The sequence below is a fragment of the Gossypium raimondii genome, chromosome 7 (assembly GCF_025698545.1).
Source record: "Gossypium raimondii isolate GPD5lz chromosome 7, ASM2569854v1, whole genome shotgun sequence".
In the NCBI taxonomy this organism is placed as follows: domain Eukaryota; kingdom Viridiplantae; phylum Streptophyta; class Magnoliopsida; order Malvales; family Malvaceae; genus Gossypium; species Gossypium raimondii.
This window is the reverse complement of record NC_068571.1, coordinates 20370270-20377072: the sequence shown is the minus strand read 5'-3', so window position 1 is coordinate 20377072 and position 6803 is coordinate 20370270. Positions and strand designations below refer to the sequence as shown.

General features: G+C 34.8%; 1 non-coding gene across 1 annotated transcript; it reads right to left on the bottom strand.

Annotated features, from left to right (window-relative positions):
• Nucleotides 1-3255: 3255 nt before the first annotated feature.
• LOC128042689 (small nucleolar RNA R71) lies at nucleotides 3256-3361 on the bottom strand. The gene has a single exon (XR_008198202.1). It is a non-coding gene; the product is annotated as a small nucleolar RNA R71 (small nucleolar RNA).
• Nucleotides 3362-6803: the final 3442 nt, after the last annotated feature.

The following is a 6803-nucleotide window of genomic DNA, read 5'->3' as shown; positions in this document are numbered from 1 at the left end:
TTACCCATAATTTCTAATAAGGCTTCTCTAATTTCAGCTCCCAAACTTGCTGTGGGACTAAGGCTACTTGGTTGAGAAGGAGCATTGCTCTCGATCTCCTCTCCTTCAGCATTTCTTGAGTTTAAAAACCTTTTCCCTTTGCTGCAAAACACAAAATTCGTTTAGCAACACTATTAGGGACTAAGCAAAAATCATGTAACATGCATCTTGGGGTTTCTAGCTAACATTAGTTTCCAAGAATTGGCTAAATTGAAGCTCTAATATCAATAAAATTGTAACACTCTAAACCCAACCCGATCGTCAGATCTAGGTATGGGGCATCATAATTTAAAACAAATCGACATATAAGTTGTGGTGCTAACCCAAAATATCAAACAACATATAAGCTTTAAAAGAGCACTTCATGCGGGGATAATCAAATTACCTGTATGATTTTTCAGTGGATCCATATATTTGAAGACCTTATTGTTTATATATTTTGTAATATACTAAACTTAAGTGTTTGATACTGAGAGTGGCAAGTCGTTTATATATCATGCTAGAATTTTGTGTAGATATGATTTTTCTTAGCTATGAGTTCCAAAAATTATCCTTGTATCCTAGTTGCTCAAGAGTCATCTTTCTTATTTTGTTTTTCTTTGCTTGAGGACAAGCAATGACTTAAGTGTGGGGTATTTTGATCTACCGCAATTCGTTGTAATAGATTAAACTAGTTTTCATACTTAGGGAGCTTGAATACAAGTAAATTTATTATGTTTTATTTAGTTTTTCAGTCTTAGTTTTCATTTAATAAAAAATGTAACTGAGTTTTTTTATAACCTTAGGGTTCAAACGAGGCCTAAGGGAAGACTAACGTACATGTGGAATTGGAAACACAAAAATATATTGACTTTTTCAGCACCTTTTGAGCCTTAATTCATTCAATTTCGTAGTAAATTTTGTCAAAATTCATATTTTAATTATAAAATTTGCACGTAAATTATTAACATATTGAATTTTAATTATTCTTATAATAAATTTTCACAAATTTGGTTTATTTTCGACAGTTTTGCACAAAAAGTGAAAATTTGCTCAACAAACACCTAGAAAGGCTTGAATCGTTGGTGGAATTTTTTACATCAACTGAACCAAGAGAAGGCTTAATATTTTTCCAGCCAAGGACGGTCCAAATGATGATTATTTTATGCACTTTATATTTAATTTTTATCGAAAGTTAAGTGGGTTAAAAATTAATATAAAGTTAAGTGGGTTAAAAATGGCCTAGTGTGCCAAGTATTGAAGCCTAATCCACCAAGCAAATTGGTAGCCTTAAACCATCCAACAAGCTGAGCCAATCAGCTGAATTTTTCTAATTTTTATTCTTGCAAAAAATCCCTCAAAATTTCCCTAAACTCTATTGAAACCCCTCCACTTTTTGTGCCTTTGAATATTTGCCTTAAGCTAAACTTAGCAAAGTTTGAAACATTCAAACTTTGCTCCATGTGTGGACGACCAAGGGGAGTGTATGGAAGCTAATTATTTTCTATTTTTAGCAACCACTCCCACCTATAAATACTCTCCTTCACCTATTCATTCAACACACCTTCATTCCCACACATCTCTTTCGCTTTCACTCACTTTCTCTTCTATGTTTTTCCCTTTTTCTTGTCCATTTCCCTTGTTGATTTCCCTATAGAAAAAGTGTCTTCTTCCACCCTGGAATAGCATCATTCAATTGTTCGTAGAGGCCTCGATTCAACAGAACAAGCAGAGAAGAAGAGGAGCACACTAGTCTCACTTCAAAGAAACAATGGATTTGCTTTCTAGTTCTCTTCTCTTTAATTTTCTTATTTATGTTGTGATTATGAACATGAATTACTAAAATCATGTTTGTGTGGTTACAGGCCTTGGTAAGTTGTTTAATTAAATAAAACCATGCCTATGTTATACTTGCATTATAAAATGTAAGGTAACAAATGAATTAATTATTAAACGTATTGAAATTATAATTAACCGACACAATATTTAATTTGTACATGTTTAATCATCTAAGGTAGTGAAGGTTATTGTGATTAAACTGTACATTAGCCTTACATAACTTTCAAGATTATTGTGATTAAACTGTTTCAATATAGAAATATATTGTTACTTCACTTAATCTTTTATGTGCCTATGAAAATTGATTAATTGTTTGAATTCGCATTGAAAATTGTTCAAAAGATTAGTTAATTTAGTAAGTACTTATGAGCGTTGTTAGCAAATTACCAAGTTGCCGTGAAATTATTTGTGATAACATGAACATGAGTTTGGTAATTCTAAGTTAACGAATGTAATTGATCTAACACAATTATGTCATCTTGATTAAAACCATATTTTGAAATCTTGCATTGAAATTTTTATTTTTTTCCTTTTATTTTACTTAGTTATTTTAGTTTTTAATCACATCCTCAAAATCAAAATATTTTTAAACACCAAAGTGTTTGATTTACATTTTATAAATATTTTTATTTCACGGTCCTTGTGGGTACAATAACTCAACATTTAGTTGTCACGTTATTACTTGTTGCGATTGTGTACACTTGCATATTTTCGTCGTTCCAATTTTTTGGCGCCGCTTCCGGGGACTATTTTAAAAGACACTATTTGTGAAATTGTTAATTTTGCATTTTTGTTTTTTTTTTCTATTCAATTTTTAACTTAGTTAATTTTTCTGTGATTGTTTCAGGCTTTTATGAGTATTGATTGAATTATCGATTTACTCCCTATACGTCCTATAATTGAAAGAATTTTTTGACAAAGAAGAAGATAAGCAAGTCATAGAAGGACCGAAAAGATAAACTTTGAAAATCAAAGTCAAGGAAAGGAGCAAATCATGCTCAAAATCATATCCTTATTGTTGATGATAGGGATAGAGCTCTAAGACAATATGATGTGCTAGTGTTTCATGAGCTTAATTCGGGTATTAGGAGACCCAAAATCGAGGTACAACAAATCGAGCTAGAGCCAGTCATGTTCTAGATGCTTCAGACAGTGGGCCAATTCAGTGGAATGCCAAATGAAAATCCTTACCTTCACTTAAGATTGTTTATGGAGTTGAGCGATTCTTTCAAATTAGTCGAAGTATCCGAAGATGCACTACGATTAAAGTTGTTCCCATATTCACTAAGGGACAAAACTCGGGACTGGTTGAGCACATTGCCATAAAATTCCATTACCGCATGGCAAGAGTTAGAGGAACGATTCCTTATGAAGTGCTTCCCACCTAGCAACAATGCTAAGTTGAGGAACGAGATCACTACTTCCAACAGATGGATGACGAGTCCTTGTATGAGGCATGGGAAAGGTTTAAAGAACTATTATGAAGATGCCCTTATTATAGAATCCCTCAATGCATCCAATTAAAGATGTTCTATAACGGTCTCTATGCTTACACAAGAATGGTAGTAGATGCTTCTGCTAATGGTGCTCTCCTTTGTAAGTCTTATAACAAAGCTTATGAAATTATCAAGAGGATTGCCAGCAACAATTATCACTGGCTAACCAATCGAGCAGTGTCAGGAAGACGAGTCGTTGGAGTATATGAAATGGACGCTCTCACTTCACTTGCATCTTAGGTATCCTCAATATCCTCAATTCTTAAAAACTTTACTATTAAAGGGTTTAATAATTTTGCAGCTCAGCCACCAAATCAATTTGAAAATGTAGCCTGTGTTTATTATGGGGAAGGGCACTTGTTCGAAGAATGTCTATCAAAACCAGAATATGTGTATTACATGGGTAACTAAAACCAAAACCGAGGAAGGCAAGGACTAAAATCCAATTTTTATAACCCATCTTGGCGAAACCACCTTAATTTTTCTTGGAGTAACCAAGGGGCTGGAACTAGTAACACTTATGCACAACCTAAACCTACCCAACCACCTACTTTTGCCCAAAAAGTTCAGAAACCAACTCAAGCTGAACCTTCCAATAGCTCAGAGAACCTATTGAAGGTATATATGGTAAAGAATGACGTCACTTTAAGGAATTTGGAGAATCAAGTAGGTCAACTTGCTATTGAACTTAGGAACCGACCATAAGGTGCTCTGCCTAGTGATACAGAAAATCCAAGAAATCCAAGGAAAGAGCATTATAAAACATTAATATTAAGGAGAAAAAAGACATTAGAGCCCAATATTGTCAAAGTTGAAGAAGAGCTAGCTAATGCTCAAGATTTAGTGGAAGTTCAATCATGTGTTGAAATCCCAGCTTCACTAGAACCAGAATCTACAAAATTCGATAAGGTAACTTCTGAACTAGTCAATTCTGATAAACTAACAACTTCGTTAGATGCAGAATTGCCATAGAAGATGAATAAACTAGTTCCAGTAAATAATCCTCCACCACCCAACTCTCAAAGGCTTCAGAAGTAGAAATAAGAAAGTCCAATTCAAGAAATTCCTAGATGTACTCAAGCAACTTCATATCAACATTCCATTGGTAGAGCCACTTGAGCAGATGCCAAACTACGTCAAATTCATGAAGGATATCCTGTCTAGAAAGTAGAGACTTGGAGAATTTGAGACGGTGGCCCTAACAAAGCAAAACAGTGCATATCTTCAAAATAAACTACCCTCAAGGATGAAGGACCCTGGATGTTTTACCATACCTTGCAACATTGGAGCAACTTTATTGTGGTAAGGAATTATGTGATTTGGGTGCAAGTATTAACCTGATGTCCATATCTATATTTAGGAAGTTGGGGATAGGTGAAGTTAGACCTACTACAGTTACACTTCAATTAGCAGATCGATCCTAAGCATATCCAGAAGGAAAATCGAGGATGTATTGGTACGTGTAGACAAATTTATTTTTCCTACTAACTTTGTTAATTTATACTTTGAAGCAGACAAAGAGGTGTCAATCATCCTAGGAAGGCCTTTCCTAGCAACTTGAAGGACCCTTATTGATGTGCAGAAGAGTGAGCTTACTATGCATGTTTAGGACGACCAGCTAACTTTTAATGTTTTTAAGTCTATGCAATTCCCTAACACAGTTGATAATTGTTCTGCAGTATCTGAATTAGAGGATTTAGCTGTAGAATGGGAACTCAACTCTATTGAGGACCCATTAGAACAACTTTTGATGTCAGACCCTCCAAGTGATGAAGAGAGAGAGGAATACATAGCTTTGCTAGAAGCTAATCAAAGGGGATTTAATCTGCAATCCCACTTTGAACCTTTGGAGTTAGAAAACAAAGATTGTGTGCAACCCAAAGCATCAATCGAAGAGCCACCCAAATTAGAACTAAAGGTACTTTTATCTCATTTAAAATTCGTTTATTTAGGTAACACTTTGACTTTTCCTGTGACTATTTCATTTGAGTTAACTAAAGAATAGGAAGAGAGACTCATTTTAGTTTTGAAACAATTCAAGAAGGCTATCAGATGGACCATAGCTGATATCTGTGGTATTAGCCTATTCATTTGCATGCATAAAATCATCCTAGAAGATGGCGAGAAAAGGACAATTTATGGACAACGGAGACTGAACCCCATCATAAAGGACGTGGTAAGGAAAGAAATCATTAATTGGTTAGATGCGGGTATAATTTACTTCATCTTAGATAGTTCATGGGTAAGTCCGGTCCAGTGCATGCCAAAGGAAGGAGGTATTACGGTCATTAAGAACGAGAATAATGAGTTAATACCAACCAGAATAGTTCTGAGATGGAGAATTTGCATAGATTACTGAAAGTTGAACAAGGTGACTAAGCAAGATCATTTTCTTTTACCGTTCTTGGACCAGATACTGGATAGACTCGCGGGGTGAGACTATTACTATTTTCTTGATGGATACTCAGGATATAATCAGATCACAGTAGCACTAGAGGATCAACACAAAACAACATTCACATACCTGAACGGTACATTTTCATTTAGACGCTTGCCATTTGGTTTATGTAATACACCTACTACATTTCAAAGATGTATGATATCTATTTTTACTAACATGGTTGAGAAGTATTTTGAAGCTTTTATGGACGATTTTTCAATGTTTAGAGACACTTATGATGATTTCTTAGCTAATCTAGCCAAGGTACTAAGGCGGTGCGAAGAAACAAACCTCATACTCAACTAGGAAAAGCGTTATTTCATGGCACGAGAAGGTATTGTTCTGGGGCACCGAATACGAGACATGGAATCAAGGTAGATAAAGCAAAGGTAGATGTTATCAAGAAACTCTCACCTCCAACATCTGTAAAGAGTGTTAGGAGCTTTTTGGGACATGTCAGATTATATTGAAGATTTATTAAGGACTTCTCCAAAATTGCTAAACTCTTATGCAAATTATTGGAGAAGGACACGATATTCAACTTTGATGAAGAATGTATGAAAGCGTTTAATAATCTTAAGAATCGATTACTTTCGGCACCCATTGTCGTCACACCAGATTGGGATTTGCCATTTGAATTGATGTGTGATGCAAGTGACTTCGCGATAGGAGCTATGATGGGCCAACGAAGGAATAAAGTTTTTCATCCCATCTACTACGCAAGTCAGACTCTGACAAGAGCTCAATTGAATTATATGGTAACAGAGAAAGATTTACTTGCTATTGTGTATTCTTTTGATAAGTTTTGAACTTATCTTGTAGGTACCAAAGTGACTGTTTATACGGATCATTCGGTAATTAAATATTTACTTGCCAAGAAAGATGCCAAGCCAAGATTGATCTGATGGGTACTTCTACTCAAGAGTTTGATCTAGAAATTCAAGATCAAAAAAGGGTAGAAAATCAGGTAACAGATCACTTATCCAGATTGAAGCCGCAAAAAGAAAATT